The 20,265-nt window shown below is 42.5% G+C and overlaps 1 protein-coding gene across 1 annotated transcript in view; it reads right to left on the reverse strand.

Moving 5' to 3' along the window:
- The window catches only part of ZNF407 (zinc finger protein 407), a 354,410-nt gene extending 338,608 nt beyond the window's left edge, over positions 1-15,802 (reverse strand). The window contains exon 1 of the mRNA XM_054164093.1: positions 15,726-15,802. The gene's annotated coding sequence lies outside the window, so the exon portion shown is untranslated. The remainder of the gene's footprint in view (positions 1-15,725) is intronic.
- Positions 15,803-20,265: the final 4,463 nt, after the last annotated feature.

A 20,265-nucleotide genomic window follows, 5' to 3' on the forward strand; every position in this document is an offset into this window, starting at 1 on the left:
CCAAGCAATGTGTTTCAGTGCCCCATAACCCTCACAGTAAAGAATTTTTTTCCTTACAGTTCATCTACATATACCTTTTAGTTTAAAACCATTAGTCATTGTCCTATCACTCTACATGACCTTTCCTGTAGGCTCCCTTTAAATACTGGAAGACTGCTAGGTGGTCTCTGTGGAGCCTTCTCTTCTCCAAGCTGAACCACCCCAGCTCTGTCAGCCCGTCCTCATAAGCAAGGTGTTCCAGCCACCTGATCATCTTCATATCCCTCCTGTTGACCTGCTTGAGCAGGTCCATGTTTTTCTGACACTAAGAACACCAGAGCCAGACACAGTGCTTCAGGTGCAAGGGGCAGAATCACCTCCCTCAACCTGCTGGCCACACTCACAGTGCAGCCCAGGATGCAACTGGTTTTCTGGGCTGTAAGTACACATTGCTGGCATATTCATTTTTTTCATCCACCAGCACCTTCAAGTCTTTCTCCTCAGGGTTGCTCTCTATGCACACATCACCCAGTCTACATTTACCCTTGGGATTGCCCCAATCAATGTGAAGGACCTTGCACACGTGGCTTTGTTGAGTATCATGAGGCCTGCATCGGTCTACCTCTCAAGCCTGGCCAGGTTCTTCTCGATGACATTCCTTCCCTACAGCAGGTCAGCTGCAGCACAGAGCTTGGTGTTGTCAGAAACTTGCTGAAGGTGCACTCAATGCCACTGTCCACGTCACCAACAAAGATGTTAAGCAACACCAGCCCCAGTAGCAACCACTAAGGAATGCCACTTCATCACTGGTCTCCACTTGGACATTGAGCCACTGACCATAATCATCCATCCAATTCTTTATCCACCAAATGGCCTTGATATCAAATCCATGTCTCTCCAATTTAAAGAAAACAGTGTGGTACAGAACAGTGTCGAATGCTTTGCACAAGACCAGATAGGTGCTGTCAATTTGACATGAAGCCTCTTTCCTTGTCAATGCTCAAGTCCTTCACAACAGGTGCCTGCACCCTAGCAGAGGACAGGAAAGAGGTTGAAGGCCAAGCAGGCTCCCATTTCTTCTCATCAAAATGCACTCTTGGTCAATGGATAGAGAGCAGAGGTGAAAAGGGAGGAGGCAGTGCTGTAGCAAAAGGCTCTGTACAGCTGGGAAAGGACTGGGGGATGCTGCAGCAGCATCCACCTTGTCCCACAGTGAAACCAGATCTTCCAAGGATGGTTCCTAACCAGCTAGAACTGAAGGAGGGAAGAAAATTTAAAAGTGATCACTAAAATCTAGCAGCTATCTTCCAGAACAAGCAATACACCTAAGTATGTGCACAGTGTGAGCAGGATTCCTCCTTGTCTTCACAAGGCACACCTGTTCAAGTGCATTCCCAAAAAAGGACTCAGCTGACCATTAAAATGTTCATTTCTCCTGGAGAAATGGTGCATGCAGTGCAGCACCAGGAACAGTTCCACTGGGGACCTGACCACTGCTATATACCTAAAGTAATCCTGCACTTTCATTCTCTTACATCCAAGAACTGCACCTTGCTTACTAGTTTTCTCTTACTTCGGTATCTAGAATGCAATTTGCTCTCCTTATTTTGTAGCACACCATGTAACAGCCACACAAGACTACAGTGCATTTCCTTCAGCTGTTGGTTTACCACAAACTCGACTCTTTGGTTGGCACTCATGCTATCAAACAGCTCCCCAGGAAATAACAGCAAGTAGTCTCCCTGCCCCTTTGGAGCCTAGCAGCCACACAGAGCCACTGCTAACCTGGCTGGTGTGATCAGGGTGGCACTGCAGCCCTCCTCTTTTTGAAGGCTAAAAAGACATGTGCCAATTAACTTAATAGCCCCAGTTGTTGCCTCCTGCTCCACAAATCCCTCTTGAGCAGGAAGAGCCATGTGCTACCAGACCCTTCCTGGATACAGCTGGGTAATCACGAGAGGCTGCAGTGGGAACACAGGGCACTTCCCTGGGTAAGGGAACCTCAGGAGCTGGGTCAGAGCTGCAACTTGTGTGCATAGTCTCTGCATTTTCTCAATCCATCACTCTCTCTGGAGAATGCGTTAGCAGAGTGTTATTGTTAAAATACTACTAATTCCCTGAAAAGCACAGAGTTAAAATCAATCCCACAAACTTTCCTGAGATCAATAGGTTTTAATGAACACGGAAAACAGACTTGTGGCAACTACGGGCAAGTATCCGGAGACTGAGCTATTGTAAGAAATTGCACCTGCTCCAGCACTTTCCTAGGAGAAAAAATTGACATATTACTAAGTAGGCTATTGCTCAGCTCAAGCACCCTCAGTATCGAAAGGGACCACAAGCTCACCCTCACAGGCAACCTGCATGGTGATTTATCATAGCAGAGAGCAGCCAGCACACAGTCAGATGCCCCAACACAGACAGGGCAGGGTTTTGGTGCTGCACTCTCAGCTGACCAAGCAACCCAATTCCACTGATGGAGTGATGCAGGTGCAGAAAGCAGACTGCTCCCTACAGCAAAGGTTGCATGTGTAGCCCACTTTCCTCACAGGTAGTAAAAACAGTATATATGGTTCTGTGTTTCAGTCATCAATAGTCATTTTCCTGGTATTCATCCTGGGAAAACACTTTTCACAACTGCTACAGGACTACTTCTCCTAGCCATCAATGGAAAAAGAGGCAACAGTCTAAAATTAAAGCTTACAGGTAGCAGAAGGAAAAATGTTTGTGTCCTTCATAATGAAACTGCTGTTCCATCTTGTATTTTCCAGAATACTTAAGAATTACATCCTATTGTTCCCAAGCATCATGATTCAGATTCACTTTCCAGTAAATTTCATAAATATTTGATAATCAAATGCAACTTCTGTTTCATCAGCTCTGCAGCGTTCCTTATTCACAAGCACCAAATTTGTTTGCTTTTTACGTGAAGCAGGAAAAGAACTCCTTTCTAGCAGTGGTCCTGTAACTCCATTTTGCAATTTGAAATATTGTTGTGCAGTCTATGCACCATTTTCCCAGAATCTAATACCTCATATTATTTCTATAAAATAAAAAGAGTATTTTACTGGTTAAACCCCTGGAACAGCACAGATTATGAAACTCATTCTGTGCTACAGTGCAAACAAGATCTAAGTATTCTTAGATGCATGTACAATGGGAAATGTAAACAAATACCCCTTTAATGGCCATGAATTCCTCACAAAATCCTTTTCCCTCCCCATATGTGTACACTTGGACTCCCAGTTGCTTAGTAGGCATCCTAATGCCCCTACCTGTGCTTTCAATGACTTCAATACCTACAAATGTCTAAATACACCTGAGGTCACTGGGAATAGGGCATCTGAAAGTCAAGATATTTCTTTAGGTGCTGAAACAGGATTTGTAAAGTAGTACCAGATACCTAGATTTCATTATTTTATCCCCAAGACTTGCTATTCAGAACTGAACAAAGTGACATAAACCCCCATTTTTGTAATTTAGAGGGGGTATTTTGAAACCTCAACAATTAAGAATCCTTAACTGCATTCATAACTCCTTCTCCAGAATGGTTCAAAAGAAAAATTAAGTTACATTAGACTATTTTTAATAACTTGTAGGTGCCCAATTATAAATGAAAAAAAAAGACTACAGAATAAAGGTAGCAAATGCACAAATTCAATGCTATTAAAAGGCAGACACATGAGAGCTCATGTATCTTGTGCCATTTGTAAAAAGGTTGTTTTATTATCAGTGTAACTAATCACAATGAAGCCATCTCTTACAATCAAAGACATTATAATGAATTTTCTTTACAGCTACAGAGAAATGGGATTTGCTGTTCCATATCAAACTAGAACAGGCTGTATAAATTTTCCTTCATATTTATTGTTAAATGTAATTTTTATCTATAAAATCAGCCATGAAATATTAAAAACTGAAACAACAGAATTTATATCCTTTACTTAATTTAGTTTAAACGGTCTATTCACTAAAGAGAGGGAAAAAAGGTTACATATGTATTATAGCTTGCCCTCCCCTCTCCCCCCTAAGTGTTTCCATTATAAACCCCCTAGTTTTTGGAATTTATAACTTGGCTGTAAAAATTCACTTCATACTTAAGAGTTGGTGTACTTTTCCTGTTACAAATTAAAAAACAATAAAAATAAAAACAATCTGTTCCAGGAGGAAGGCAAGAAAAGGTGTAAGAGAAGGAAAAAAGCAATCAGACCAAAAAAACTTCAATGCTTAATCACTTAAATCAGTAAATAAGGGCCATCTATCACAATTCAGACCCATCTTCCACCTCAAGGAACCAGTGGGAGATGGTCAGCTGGCTGCACTGCAGTCTCTGGGTGGATGGGTGCCTCCATCTCCTGCTGACCTGCCAGGTTCAGGCTGCCAGACTAGGAAAGAAAATCTCCCTAGCCTACTGCCAGAGTCATCTGCTCATCTGGGAACTGGACAAATTGAAATAAGCAAGTACAACAAAAAGCATTAAAATCATCTGGATCAGACAAAGGACAAAACAAACCAGCACATCTTAAAAACAAATGACAGACAAAGCATTTAACAAAGGGCTTCTTCCAATTCAAAGACCTAAGACTTGAGAATTCAGGAACTGGGTACTGCTCATGGATGCCAGAGGATTAAAGGGTATAAAAAGGGCTTTATTTAATATAGCATGAAAAAGAATTCATCTGTAAGAAGGTAGATTCCAAAATGAAGCATGGAACAAGGCAAAAAAAGACAAGCAACCTGTGACCTCGAGATGTAGGCTACAACTTAGGCTATTTCCTACTACCAGTATCTTATTTTCAGCTTTCCTTGAGAGCACAACAAAAAGCACAAAAACATGATGTATCTTCATTTTCAGAGTCACTCTTTTAGAGTTTGAAAGAAACAGAAAGTAGCAAGGGAGCCAAACCCTCCCTTGGTTCTCACAGTGCAGCTGGTGAGTTGGTCAAGCTGGCAGAAGCAACCACCAAGGCCATGGGTTCCAACATAGCCTTTATTTAGTCCATAACTAACTTTATTCACCTGGAAAGGCTCTCTCTTAGCAAGTCTTTACCCACAGCCCATGAGGCCAACATACATAGTTTGCAATCTACTCCCACAACAATACAAATGAAAAATTTTTGTAAATTCATTGGTTCTCTGCAGTGAATCAGGCTTAGAGGTGGTCATAGTTAAAAATATAGCATTCACCAAAAGATCCTTTGCTGGACTGAATCAATCTGTCACACACAGTTAGGGAGATTTCCAAAACACATCTAAAAAAAAAACCAAAACATGTTACCTACATACCCTCCTGCTGACACAGCAGACTGGTCACTGACTCCAGTGTGGTGATTGAAGATACTTTAAAAATACATCTGAGAGCCTTATATATCCCCACAATGGCTGATGTAACATATGGGCAAAGATACAAAACCAGAGCTGTGCCAATTAAATGATTTTAACAAACACACTTTCTTTCACTTATCTACAAGGTCAGGGCAGTTACAGACAGCTGTCTTCTTTAGACAGATATGGGCAGGAAACTTTCATCCCAGAGGTTTGAACACTTCTTTGTTACCTGCCTGATCTCTTAAAGGGGACTTAGATCCTGCTAGTTCCAATTCCCACATCCTGCCACATACTCAAAAAGGTACATTATGTAAAAGAACTACAGAGTATAAGTTTTAAGCATGCAGTAGACATTGAAGCTATAATTATTTTTATATCATTATTCAATTATCAATAGAGGTGAATAGGAAGCAAAGAAAGAATGTGGAACTTGGTGCTCTATGGCAAATATACCCTTAAAACAACCAGACTCTATAGCAAAGGCTGCAACTGTAAAATGAGTTACCAGTTTATGGCATTTACATCACATCACCAAGAGGAAAACGACGAAGGGGAAGGGAAGGCTGAAGTAGGTGAACAAGGATGCTCTATGGGTCCTATGGAACAAAAATCTGCTCTCGATTCCCAAAATTCAACAGGCCAAATCACATTAAGTCTGCATTCACCAGGGATGTCAGGCACTACTGAACTGATCAATGCCAAGCTTTAAAATGCCTGTATCTTGCAGTGAGATCTGGTGTCCTGAGATAGGTACTGCTAACTCATATACAATACACAGAGACAAGAAAAAAAGAAAGGGGATGGCCTCCTCAGCTAGAAGTCCTAAACCCAGAAAAGGAGAGCTGCTATGTGGACAAAAGAAAGAAGATGGTGACTCCACAGAGCTACTACCCTTCTGTTCAGCCTATTCTTTCATCTATGGCACAGCAGCCATCCCAGTGACCTAAGAAAGCCATCTCCAAAGCTACTGGAGCTGCTAGATAACATGATGTCCCCTGCTTCTGAAAAAGCAGAACTTCAAGCCTGAAGACTTCACGTCGCAAATAGTAAATTTTCATGATGATTCAGTAAAATCCACATGCACTAAGAATATTTTAAAATTTTAAGCTAAAAAGTGCATAGCCAATAAAATTATTTCTATTCATTACATTTATTAGAATTTATGGTTAAAATGTATTAATTCCAAAAGCAGATATTGAACAAACATGAGCAAACAGTTACTTGTTCTACCAGCCAGCTGCTATGTAGTGGAGGAGCACCGAAGGAGCATTAGGAGCACTTTGGAGAACTATTCAAACAAATACCTAAAAGCAAAAGCTCAACCATGTGGCTTTTCACAACAAATCTTACTGGAATTCGGGGGAGTACTAGTCTTAAAAAGTTGTCTTTTAATTACCCCCATTTGGAATGACTGGCATGACTATTTTCTATACATTTTTACATTGCTTTATCCAGCCAGCTTACTAAATCATTAAAAACACACATGACTGAGCTTCAGTTTGACCTGCAGTGACTCCTGTATGTACCCTCAAAATTAACACAAGCATTGAATGCTACTAATCTTCAGCTTGTAATAACTGATCAAAGAACACTGCCTTGTAATTTACTACAAGCTAAAATCATAGTGCTGAACTGTGCATTTTCAAACAAGTGGTTTACAGCTCTAGATTTAAAATGCAAAGTTTCCATTATATTTAATAATTAAAATGCATGCTGTGTTATGGTTACATTTGGTGACTGGATTAGTAGTACCCCAACTGAGTTAAACAATGCCTTTTTCCTATTAGAGTTCATATTACCATATTATCTATTTGTTTAAGAAAAGGAAGAAAAAAAGCACAGCAAGGAAGAAGGAATAAAAAAGAAATATGAATATCAAACATACTGAAAGACAGTGAGGACCATGACAGCGAGAAGATCTGGTATCAGCAAAAAATCTATGCTAGCTGAAAGCAGAAATGCTGAAGTCTGTGTACATCTAAAGTATGGAAACCTTTTCAAGAAAGATAATATTCTCCCTTTGTCAATAAGGGTCCTCATCCAAAGTAAAGGGTTTAAAGTTCAGTTTGTTTTCCTAGATGCAATTTCTACCAATTTGGGGAATACAGACATCACTGTCAAAGAGCGGAGGCTCTCAGGCTGTCAACTTCTTAATCAGGGTCTGACTTTACTGGAAAGTGCGAAATTATGCAATTATTTATGCTTGGCAAATCAGCTGGCTTACACAAGTCCAGCACTATAAACACTTTCTTTTATAAAGCAAAATCCCTACTGCACTTTTCTTTTAGTGAATATACCATTTTTTGTTTCTCTGCCTTCTAGGTGGTTAACTCAAAATTGAAATATGTGTGAAGTAATCCTCCTTTTCCAAAACAGATACCAACGAGCTTAGAAATATAATTTACAAGCATAAAAAATAATTAAGAAATAAAATCAAAATGAAACCATGGCCACAGTGACATCAACTGAAGTTTTCTCTCAGCACTGTCAGGCAAATTAGGTCACTCATAACTCTGTAATTACAAGTCTAATGACCTTTGAGTAACAAAAGAATAAACAAAACATTATTTGACCCCACATCTTACATTCATATCTAATTTCAGAGATTAGCTTTGTTTTCAAGTGCATTCTAATTATCATGGTACCAGCAGCAGATTTGAAGACAGGCTTTTGTGCCTGAAAGCTCACCTGCCTCTCCGTCTATAGTAGTTGGTGTAATGTATCACCTCTGCCTGAATGCCACCTCCTCAGAAATCTGTCCCCTCCCTATGCACACAACATACAAAGGTACCCATCCTGACAAAAAAAAACGAATTAACACATTCTACTCAAGACTGCACATTGAAACACGCTTTATTGATACTAGCAAATTCTAAATCCATGATGATGTGAATGGAGGAAAAGAGAGGGCATCTCTGCAAGACAGCCTTCACCTGCAAAGCTCAGCATGTTTTCTACCTGGAAAAATTATCTGAGTAGCCAGAACAGAGATAGCAAAAGGCACTGTCAGGATATACTTGTCCTCTGCAAACAACTGTCTGCAGTACCTAACAACTTTGCACCCAAGAACAATTCTTGGGTTCTGAGAGAAGGAGCTCCTCATGTCTCATCAGATGTCTGCTTTGGAACAGCAAAAGGGACAACTCCAACGTCAGACCTATGTCAGCTTTCTCTCTTTAGCCTCTTCCTCTCCTTCTTTCCTTCTTCAGATTGCCATCCCTACTGCAAATTCCTTGGGCTACACAAAGAAAGTAAGACAGACACACACAAAGAAGTCAAAAAAATACTTGGCATGAATTTTCAAGCTACCTAGATTTAGAGTGACTCACAAATTCACAAGTCTGTACCTTTAACAATGAAAGTCCAGTCAGAAACAATTAAAACAAAAATGTGTTTGCATGCAACGTATTTGCAAAGTTCCTGGTACCATCAGGTAACATTTCTGTCTTATAAAACCTCTCAAAAACCAACCTCTGTCTTCTGGGGTATGATTTGGACACACACACCCAAAAAATAAATTAAATTCACTTTTATTTCTTTGGGTTTGTGTGGACAAATTATGAAAGGAAGAGCTTGTGTCAGGTTCTGATTTTGATCATTTTGACACAAATTGAAAAAATTCTGTTAAACTAAATGGAGATATTCCAATTTATAGTCAGGTAAATGACATCAAATTCTAGTCCCAGGTTTTCTTTCCTTCCTGATCCAATTACATTAACGCACACTCAAAACAAAGCAACTACTACTAGTCCTACTAATTTCTTTTCAGCAGAATAACTGCTACAAAAACACCACATACACATATACATGAAGTCATCAGGGTCCTTTCATATGTCTGCCATCTATCTGAAGCCTCACAACAGGGCTTATAGCAACATTACAGTATATGAGCACCAGCATATCATCCTAAATGCAGGACAGAATGAACCTGCTTCCTGTAAGGACCTATAGGCTACTGTTTTTCCCTAAAATATTTTGTATTAACCTGATCCGTATACAAGATACCAAAACCACAACACTGTGCTCTTTCTTATGTGGAATGCACTGGGAAAAGGCTGAATACCTAAACATTGCATCCTCATGTTGTTAAAAGGTTTGACAGTATTTATTGCCATATTACCCCTAATTATCAGTTTAAGCTTGTTAACAAGAACAGTTCATTTAAGGTAAACAGGAATTATCTTTCCATTGTATAGGTAAAACTTGTAAATAGGACAGCTCATAAATTCTAAGATGAGAGTAACTAGGAAACTATTCATTAAGACTCAGATTATAAATTCAAAACATGAAGCATAACATGCTTAAAGAAGATGGTTTTATTTTTAAAAGCATTCATTAGGCTCTCATTTCCAAGCCTCAGACTTGTAAATAATTTAAAATGAAAATGCGAACAACAGAGAGGGAAAAAAAATTGCAATTCAGATCAGTCAATTGTTGTACCAATAAACCAGAAAACAACAGAAAAGAAGCTGGCAGATTTTGAAGACAACATCCAGAAAACATTTTTATGTCCTGTACCTTTGAACCAGCATGATATGATACCAGCATTGGATCCATTCCAAAAAAAATTAGTTCTGACTCACAACAATGAGGCTGTGCCCAGTAAAGGATACACAAGCTAAATTAGTAAATTTGAGTATGCACTGCATTTTAGAGATGCCAAAACAAACAACTGCAGCTTATAGATGCTCTTAGATTTCAATGGGTTTTTTTCCATTTTGACTTTTCAGAAATGTATATCCTATTAACAACTTATATGACATAAGGCAAGAACCCCCTTTCCTTTAACCAGTAAGATAAATCTGTTTGCCTCACATGAGGAGCACAAAAAGAAACAGCCTTTACTTCACTTCCCATTTTCAGTGCCAGTGAAGACAAAAGTAACAAATCAAACCAACACAGATCACTACTATCCTTGTATATCCATTGTCCCAGATCCAATGTCAATACACCCCTGCAGAAGATGTGTTACACTGCAAAGAGCTAGAGTGTTTTGCCTTTATTGAATTTCTCAAGTTTGCTGTATTTCTATGCCACAGCTCTTGGGGGAAAAGATGGGCTTGTATGCTGGGCATCACAACATTCAGACATACTCCTCAGAAGTCTTGTGTTTACTGCCTACACACCATACACCAGGAAATCTGACACTTTTTGGCCACCCAGGATTTCCTGTGTGGGTGCAGAACATGGGTAGGGTACTCTGTACTTCCAGCAAGCTCTGGGCATGCTGCAGGTGTGTGACTTGTCAGAGCACACACACATTACAGCCAGCACCATGCTTCCCAGGCAGTAGAAGATCAGAGTCTGAGGGTTCTTCATGTGAACTGAGACTCCATTCATGCTTTTCCCCCGAGCACAGAACTTGGGTGATGCCAACATGCTACCTCTCATTGGCACAGGTAAAATAAGCAAGTCTCTTCCTGCTAAGGTGTGTCTTAAAACCAGATCTGGGCGGACTATCTTGTAAGTTTACAGCAAACACGCTCTACTAACTTACCAAAAGCAAACCCAATCACTAACCCTCTGAATGGAAGAGGGCACAGGCCATAAGCGCTCCCAAAGCAAGCCCAAGCTTAAAAACCTGCCTTAAGAAGAGAACTCACATGCACAGAAGCCATAACCAGACATCTTAAGACCATCCAAGTATCCCCAGAACAGTCCATTTCTGTCTATGCTTAAGTTAGAATTGTCAGAACCTCAAGAGTTTTCAAACTTCTTGATGGAATATTTCTCACAGAAATGTTTGTATACAGTAAGAAAAATACCTCATGAAATGGCAATTTTTATTTTTTTATGAAATGGTAACTTAACAATGCTGTTTGGATTAGTTTTGTTACACCTTGTACTTACAGTGAATTTTAACACTTTAATCTTCGCACCTCTATCTTGAGAGAGACTTGTGAAACAATAAGGATGGGGCTAAGGACAGTAAAAAAAATGTCTTTTGAACTACAATGAGACAACAAAATACCAGACAGGAAAGAAAAAATACAAAAATAAAAATATATACACATATATATATGTTTGTAGGGAGGGGGGAAGATGAGAGATGTATATATCCAGATCTAGACACTACTAGACACTGAAATACTGCATAACCTAGCTATTCTGCATGTCTCTTCCTCGGCCATCACATATACAACACACAGAGAACAGCTTGTATTTTTTGACTCAAAAGGGCAGAGGCAGTATTTACACCTCTACCACTAAGGACCAAAGAAAACCTGCAGCCTTCCAGCCCAGTTAAACACAACCCAATGTTATAGACAGTAGTTTGCTAGGAGGCCAGACTACTCGGGGGGGGGGGGGGGGAGGAAAAGTCAACCTGCTGTAGAACAAACAAAACAAAGCAAAAAATCAGCAAGCAACAATTCTGCTAATGCAGGACTGGAAAGCAGTCATGAGTCATGCAAACCAGCATTTTACCTTTGGAAGATCGCTATTGCCTGTTTCTAAATGGCACTTGGGTTATTCCTTTGTGAAGAAGCATGTGAATTGGCTGGCACTTACTGTCATTCTTGCATCAAGGAAAGAAGGTAAGTGGATTTATTTCTGCTCTGAAGCTATACATCACTGTTGTTTTATGTTTGCAACACAACCTTCACACAGAGAATCACATTTTGAAGAGCTGAAATTAAGTAACATGAGGAAACTCACACATATACTTAAGACAAACACCTAGAATAGTCTACAGACTCCTCTGTACCTACAGGCCCTTCACTAGCAGATGATAGAAACAGATCACCAGCATTAAAAGATGCAAAGCAGGAAGGTGGGTGTGGTTAAACACACAACTTCTGCAAAGCAAAAGATACCTTTGGAATTCCTGCTGGTGAGAAATTTGAGATTACAAGAACAGCGTATTTACATTTTTTTTGCTTCTTCACTGCTTTTATGCATACAGGCCAACAAACACTTTGAGCTGATGTCCTAGCTCAGGCTGAAGTAACAAAAAATTTTGAAGTACCAGTCTAGAGTAGGTGTATTTTATTTGAACTTCCATACATGTTCATGTAATGCCCCAAGAATGTCTGTTGCAAAGGCAAACAGACCAAAGATTAAACCACTCCAATGTTACTGGGTAGATCTCATGTGAACTTTGACTCCCTGGGCCAGGTTTGCAATGCCACCAAACATGCAGCCCTACTGCAAATTCACTCAAGACACCCATAGTTAATCCTATGCCTCTTACTACCACTAAGCATCACCAGTGTGGTATACTATTCACTTCCTACTTCCACCACAAAATACTGTTTTTTCTTATTCCATTCGTTTCCCAGGGCAGGGGGACGACACAGGTTCATGCCTTTATGGCTGCTAGCCAAACACTATGCAGCCACACCCGAGGTGGCAGCAGCAACGCCAGGCAACTGTGTGCACTACCCTGAACTATCAAGGCATAGTACCTACCTTTGTGAGCAGCGGAGCAGGTGGTCTTTCCCAACCACCACAATCTTTATAAAAAAGAAAATCACTGATAGAATAATCATGTCTTCCCATCCCCAAGCCCTATTTTTGGTGATGTGCTTTTAAGAGAATAACCTATACACCAATCTAAAAAGTGAACACAGTAAAGTCAGGAAACACCATGACACTGTCACATTAATTTGAATGAATAACTAGACCAGACACATCTTAAACCAATGATTTTATTTGAGTCATGACATCATCCATCCAGTGCACCCTTTTTGTTTCCCCAAGAAAGAGAATATTTAATGTAGGAACACCCCAACAATTGCAGTTCAACTACATTTCATATGCCAACCTGGCTGCAAATCTTACTTGTGCACAAAAGGCCCGGTCTGTATACACTATAAAGACTTACAGAGAAAAGAAAAGGGAAAAAAACCACACCCAGAAAAAAAACAACAACAAACCAAAAGCCCACAACAATGTGCACACCAACACAAAAAATGCCCTTCCTCATTACCGGTACTGAGTGCTGCAACTGACATCTGCTTCACACACGTTCTTTCTCTAGGTAATGTTTTTCTATAAGAGGACACAACGCAGCTTAAGTTTAAAAATAAAGAAATAAAAAAACCCAAACACAACCACCAAAGTTTCTAACAAAGAAAACTCTTGTGCAAATAAATCAGAAATCTTTGATGCTGTAACGATACAACAGTTCCTACAGAAGCAGGATAGTAAAGGATTTAACTCAGGTCGTTTGAATTACATTTCCCAAAATGCTAATAAAACTGACATGTTTGAACATACTGAAAAAGTCACAGTCCATCATCGTGCTGTCACATCAGTGCATTTGACTTTTTTTAAAATGTATGGATTATACAATTACTGCCAGGCTCCATATTTTATATATAAAAGCTACAATCTGATTATATGTCCATGCTGAAATAATTTATGAAATAAGGGTGGAATGACTGTAATGTTACTTCTGTGATGAATGTAGCTTGCTGTGAGTAGTCTAGGAGATTGCAAGAGAGACCAAACTGAAGCTAGTAATTGTCTTCATCTTTCATGAAGAGGTGTGACCTGGGAAAAATATAGATCCCAACATCCAAACCTCCAGCCTCATGCAAACATCTTGATTACTCATGTTCTGATATAAGAATGGAAAAATAAAATTTATAGTCTTCACAGGCCACACCTTTAGTTATTAAGGTAAAGATCACAGCGAATTACATCCAATGTTTAAATCATATGTTAGTCTATTATTGTTTTGCACCATCAGCAAATCACTCCTGCCACCAATACCCTTGCACTTTTGGATCCCTGTATTTTATTACTCCCTAGGTGTTACCATCATGCTTAGCATGATATAGGTGAACATGAATACATGACAAATTCAAGGTCTTGCAAGTCTGCATCAGAACAATTACACGAAGAAAAAAGGGTACAGGAAGAAAGCGATTAAAACTATTAGCTATAGAAATTTTGAGATCACACACAAATGGCTACAAGCATACAGATCACAAACTAAATGCTTTTTACTTTTCTTCCCCCTTAAAACACCGTATTTGAGTATTGTGGTTCACAGGCCACACTAACTACTTAAAGAAGCAACAGGAAACCTATTACAAGTCAAATTAAGCATGATAACCTATCCCTCAAAAGTCAATTAAACCAGATAGGTTTTAGTTTAATGATCTTTTCTATTGAAGATGCAGCTCTTTAGAAATGCTACACAATTTGTGGTAACACGGATTCCTTACTCAACCTGAGAAGTCCCCTGAAAGTCCACTGACTCCCTACGGATTACAAACCATGTTGACAATACGAGAGCTCAGGTGTCGTGACTCAGACTGGCAATTTAAGCAGAGTAAAGGCAAAAAGGGCCACCATTCGTTTATCACCACTTTTAAGAACTGCTTACAAAGTTCCTCCTGTCACACGCGTTGTCACTCACTTCCAACCGCACAACTTCTCAAGCTCATCCACACTTAAGATATAACGACCTTCGGGAAGGGAGGGGAAAGTAAGAAAAAGGGGGGGTTGAGCAGCAAAAGCACTGAAGGAAGAGCTGCATCACGGCACGTCACGCCTCACTGGCTCCAGAGGGCCAGGGCAAGCAGTGGCACGGGCGGAGTACAGCACCACACGCCGTAGCTGGGCGCGGGAGCGGGCCAGGCTGAGTAGGAAGCCCGAGCTAGCCCCAGCCCTGGACAGCCCCCACCCCGCTGCGCCTGCGCAGACGCCGCACTGACAGCGGACCGGGACACGCACAATCGCCACCGCAGCCCGGTATCGTCCAGGTGGAGCGCCGACTAACGAGACCAGAAGGGCCCACCAGTGTCCCCTCCATGTCCCACCCGGCGAGCGGGTGCAGAAAGCGGCGACAGCCCACCGCAGCCAGCCCCACCCGGCTTCACAGACCGCGCGTGCGCGGCGGCAACGAAGAGCCCCGCTGCGGGGGATAGAGGAGGGAAGGGGAGGTGGGACACAGCACGCTTCCCCCGGGACTGCAACGCAACCGGCTGGAGCGCGCCCCTCCGCTCGCCCTTTGTGGGTAGCGCCCGGCCTCTGGCCCAGCTCGACTCGGCTCTCCCGTTCCATTTCCCCTACGCCTCCTGCGGCCCTCCTCTGCCCCCACCACCACCAGCCGCCTGCGGCAGAGCGGAAGGGCAGAGCCGCGGCCTGAGCATGCTGAGGCAGCCAATGGGCGCGCGGGGCGTTCTTCCCGCCCTGGGCTTCCCGGCCACTCTGCAGGCGGTGGGGGAGGTACAAAAGATGGGATTGGCTAATCGGAGTGCCGCTGGCCGCCCGCCCACCAGCACCAAAAAAAACGACGGTAGCACAGAGGCCCAAAAAGCCTGAGGGGAGACGTCAGCCCGATCGCCGACCAGCTACTGCCCCGCGGTCCCATAAGTCCCCCCCGCGAGGCTCCAAAGCGGTAGCCCTCGCCGCGCCGCCGAGCGGCGGAGGGAAGCGGCCGTGTTCTCTACGGCCACGCTTACCGCACAGGGGGAGCCGTCCGCCTCCGCTTGTGATGATCTTGGTCACAAGTGGCGCGCCGTAGATTCGCCGTCTTGCGTCACGACCAGAGCGAGGCGCGCAGTGCGGGGAGGGAGGCGCGCGAGGCTCGCTCATGTGACGCGGCGCCGGGGCGGGAGCCGCTCGAGCGTACAGCCACGCGTGCGGCCGCAGGAGGATGCGCCCCCGGTCCGCGGAGCGGGCGGGAGAGAGTAGTGGGCGTCGAGCGGGCGAGCGCGCGCCGCCACGATCATCTTCCCCTTGGCGGCTGTGGCTGCAACGGGAGCGCTGGTGGTCTGGAACGTACTTGCCTGTTGCCGCTGCCCGATCCGTTCGGCTCCCTCGCCCAGGAAACGGGCTCCGTGTTCAGCTAGGCTCCACGTTTAGCTAGGCTCCGGGTGGTGCGGGAAAGGCGGAGCCCTGAGGAGTTCCTTGCGGTTGACAGCGATCGCGTTAGGTGTCATGCTAGTGAGGCCACAGCTTTTATTCCCTGCGAGAAACGGCAGATTCAATATACGACGTGACTGAAACCACCACCATTTGTGCCTGGCAGAGTCCTGTGTGCATGTGGCCTCTGCCAGCGCAGCTCCTGGCTCTAGCTTGCACTATGACAAGCTTGTGCTGTGGAGTGGGTACATAAAGTTGGTGCCTTCCTCTCGCATGTGGCACGGTTGGTGCACTGGTAACCTGCTTTCGCCTGTGGAATGCATGGTTTGGAGCGGGGGGGAAGCAGGAGTGAGTTGAGACACTGCACAGCAGTCATTGACTAACACTATCATTTTAAGGTGATAAACTCTCCAAGGCACTGACTGCACTTCTGCCAGCGTTTTAGAGGAACTAGTGCAGAACAGAAACAATAAGGGAGAGGTAGACAGCTGTAAAACATCTTGCAATTCGTAAGCTGATGAAGAAACTAAAACATGTTGGATTCTTTCTTCCTGTTTTAAGTTGCATCACAGGATTAGCAACAAAACAAATGCATAGTCTTAAGAGTCATGTCTACATCAGTGGTAGGCTTCAGTTATTCCTAGTTGCTCCTACTTTTGAAAATGCTAGTTTACCATTTATGTTATGCACATACAGTATTTTTTGGTAGGTTGAAGCATCGTAGTTATAACAGCATTTGGCATACTCCAAGCCTGTTACAGGGAGTGTTAGGAGTAGAAAACACACCTGGAGTTTGACTTTTTCAAATCATCCAGTGTATATAAGGTACAGTCAGGCTTGCTAATTAGGTTTAACAACTTTCCATTTCATTTAGCCAATTAGTCATTGCCCAATCTATTAGCTTTATGACACAGCATTGCCTGTTTTGGAATGGGTTGTAGAGACTAAGACTGGTTTGAGGTCCCTACAGGCTGAGCCATTCCTCAAATGAAAACAGGGCATGCAGATGAATGACCCAAAGTATTTGTAAAGATTGAAATAAACAGTTGTATAAAGCCCAAGTATTTGCAGATAAAGTATCACACAGAACATAGGCAGCAAAAACATATCTCTCTTCAGTATCTCAGGCTATAGTACATATTTTAGTTGTCCTCTAATAACAAATCTACACAAAGATTTTCTAATTTGTGGTAGAGACATACTTAGTGTTGCATATATTTACAAGGACACAAAAACTTTCACAAGTTCTTCAAGCAGGTTATCAAGAGACTACAATGAAAGCAGTCTAATTGATAACAGTGGGAAAACAGGGAAAACAGTCGTTTGATGTCTCTCAAGCTCAGTTTCTTGGCAGTTTACAAAGTCCTTTCATATGCCTAAAACGTTTTGTAAGTCTAGGCTTCAAGTAACTGTTTAAGTAGTTGTGGTGCTCGGGTCAGCATGCTGCTCCACCCATTATTTCATCATCTTAATAAGGGGAAACTTGGAGGACATGATGAGAGCTGGAGTTTTGCAAATTGAAATACTTCTAACAGTAGATTAAAAGAGGCACTACGTTTTTAGGAATAGCCTGAAGAGGGAGCCATTGGTACAGTAGAAGCAATTATTAAGGCAGAATAGTTAGTTATTAAAAAACACCCCTATTTGTAGCAAAAATATTTGTCATTTTAAGCTCTGTTAGATGTTTATAGCCATAGCTACGTTTAATGCCCTGGCTTAGGTATGTGCACAATTCCAGTGTCATGCTGAAAATGTAAACGTTCCTCCTTTGCTCTGAAGTATTTATGCTGATTATATTAAAGTGCAAACTGAATAAATAAGTCTGATTAATTAGTAAAACATTAATTAGCTAATGGATTTCCTTATAAGTGGATTGTAAACACAGAATGTATTTGTTTCCTAACAGGATACAATGTTAGCAATTATTCCACAGTTACTATACATCACCCGCACCAAAACACTGATTTCACCAGAAGTGTTGCTCATTTAAAGAGTAGTACCAGCTCTTTACTTCCTGTGCAACTTCAACCCCTGTCTACCTTTCATACTAATATCCCATGTTTATTCATATACAGGAAACAAACATAGCTTTATGATTATTATTAACAGAAATCAGTCTTTTAGTGGGATAAAAGCAGTTGCAATACTTACCAATCCTGAGCTACAGGTTTTCTTGCACAGTAGATTTGTTTAGAAAAACAACTCTGTGATGTGCTGACAGTACTGCAGGCCATGTCTGATAGGTACTCCAAAGGACATTGCATAGTGTCTGTGGCATAGTCAAATTGCCAACAGTATTGTCCACAAGAGTTTCATAACATCCATTTTTTTCCCCAAAAATAGCAAGTTTCTGAACAAAAGCTGCATATATCTTTATTCTGACAATGTGATTATACTTGTCAGAAAACATCAAGCAGAATAATTAGGATGTAAACACCAGGAACTTTCGTAATGTCAGTTACCTGTACACACATACACAGGTACACCTTCCCTTTGTAAAGGTAAAATACATTACTTTTTTCCTCCATAGAAGACAATTTTTGAAAAGCCTTATCAAGTGGTGGTTTCTCTTTCATTTGAAAGGTGAAGAAAATGGGACAATGTTTTCTTTTGGTGTTCGGTTTTGATTTTTTTTATTGTTACTAAGTTTATGATTTATTGGGTAAGATCTTACCTTGTATATGTTGGTGATTGAGACACAAAGTGCCTCACTGTTCCCTTTTGGTTCCTCTAAGTGAATACTTGAGTAAATGAGATAAACATGTGCATTCTTGGATAGTCAAACTGAAAGACATGCTGCTCTGAATTGGATACACAGCAAAATTGCAGAGCCATAGCTCAGTTGGTAGTGCATGAGAATATGAGTGTTGAGGTCATGGGTTCAAATCCTGCAGTGGTCAGCAGAGCCAGGGGTGTGCCTCCTGTTTTTTATTTCACCAAGCTGGGGGCAGGAGTTGATCTGCTGGAGGGTAGAGAGGCTCTGCAGAGGGACCTCGATAGGCTGGGCAGATGGGCAGAGTCCAACGGCATGAGATTTAACACATCCAAGTGCCGGGTTCTGCACATTGGCCACAGCAACCCCATGCAGAGCTACAGGCTGGGGTCAGAGTGGCTGGAGAGCAGTCAGGCTGAGAGGGACCTGGGGGTGCTGGTCGACGGTAGACTGAACATGAGCCTGCAGTGTGCCCAGGCAGCTAAGAGGGCCAATGGCATCCTGGCCTGCATCAGGAACAGTGTGGCCAGCAGGAGCAGGGAGGTCATTCTGCCCCTGTACACTGCACTGGTTAGGCCGCACCTCGAGTACTGTGTCCAGTTCTGGGCCCCTCAGTTTAGGAAGGATGTTGACTTGCTGGAACGAGTCCAGAGAAGAGCAACAAAGTTGGTGAGGGGTTTGGAACATAAGCCCTACGAGGAGAGGCTGAGGGAGCTGGGGTTGCTTAGCCTGGAGAGGAGGAGACTCAGGGGTGACCTTATTACTCTCTACAACTACCTGAAGGGAGGTTGTAGACAGATGGATGTTGGTCTCTTCTCCCAGGCAAGCAGTACCAGAACAAGAGGACACAGTCTCAGGCTGCGCCAGGGGAGGTTCAGGCTGGATGTTAGAAAAAAGTTCTATACAGAAGGAGTGATTGCACATTGGAATGGGCTGCCTGGGGAGGTGGTGGAGTCGCCATCACTGGAGGTTTTTAGGAGAAGACTTGACAGGGTGCTTGGTGCCGTGGGTTAGTTGCTTGGGCGGTGTTGGATTGGTTGATGGGTTGGACGCGATGATCTTGAAGGTCTCTTCCAACCTGGTTTATTCTATGTATTCTATGTATTCTATGTATTCTAAATTCACAGACCTGGAAAAACAGAACACTATGCTTAGAGGTTTTTAAAGGTGCGTCAAGGGTTGTGGTTTAGGGAGCAAAATGCAGTATGGCAATCTGACTGGCCTGGGGCTGCACACTGCTCAACCTGGTGCAGTTTGCCATAGTCATGGAAGCCATCTCCCTCACTGCTGGCACAGCACTGGTGTGATTCCTGGCTGAGCTGGTTCTGGGCACTGTCCCAGCAGGAAGACAACCTAGGGAAAAGGCAGCAAGCTTTCTGGCTGGCTCAGCAGGTCTACCAAGGGGACAAGCAACCAGTGTTGTG

This window comes from Dryobates pubescens, chromosome 9 (assembly GCF_014839835.1).
Source record: "Dryobates pubescens isolate bDryPub1 chromosome 9, bDryPub1.pri, whole genome shotgun sequence".
NCBI classification, from domain to species: domain Eukaryota; kingdom Metazoa; phylum Chordata; class Aves; order Piciformes; family Picidae; genus Dryobates; species Dryobates pubescens.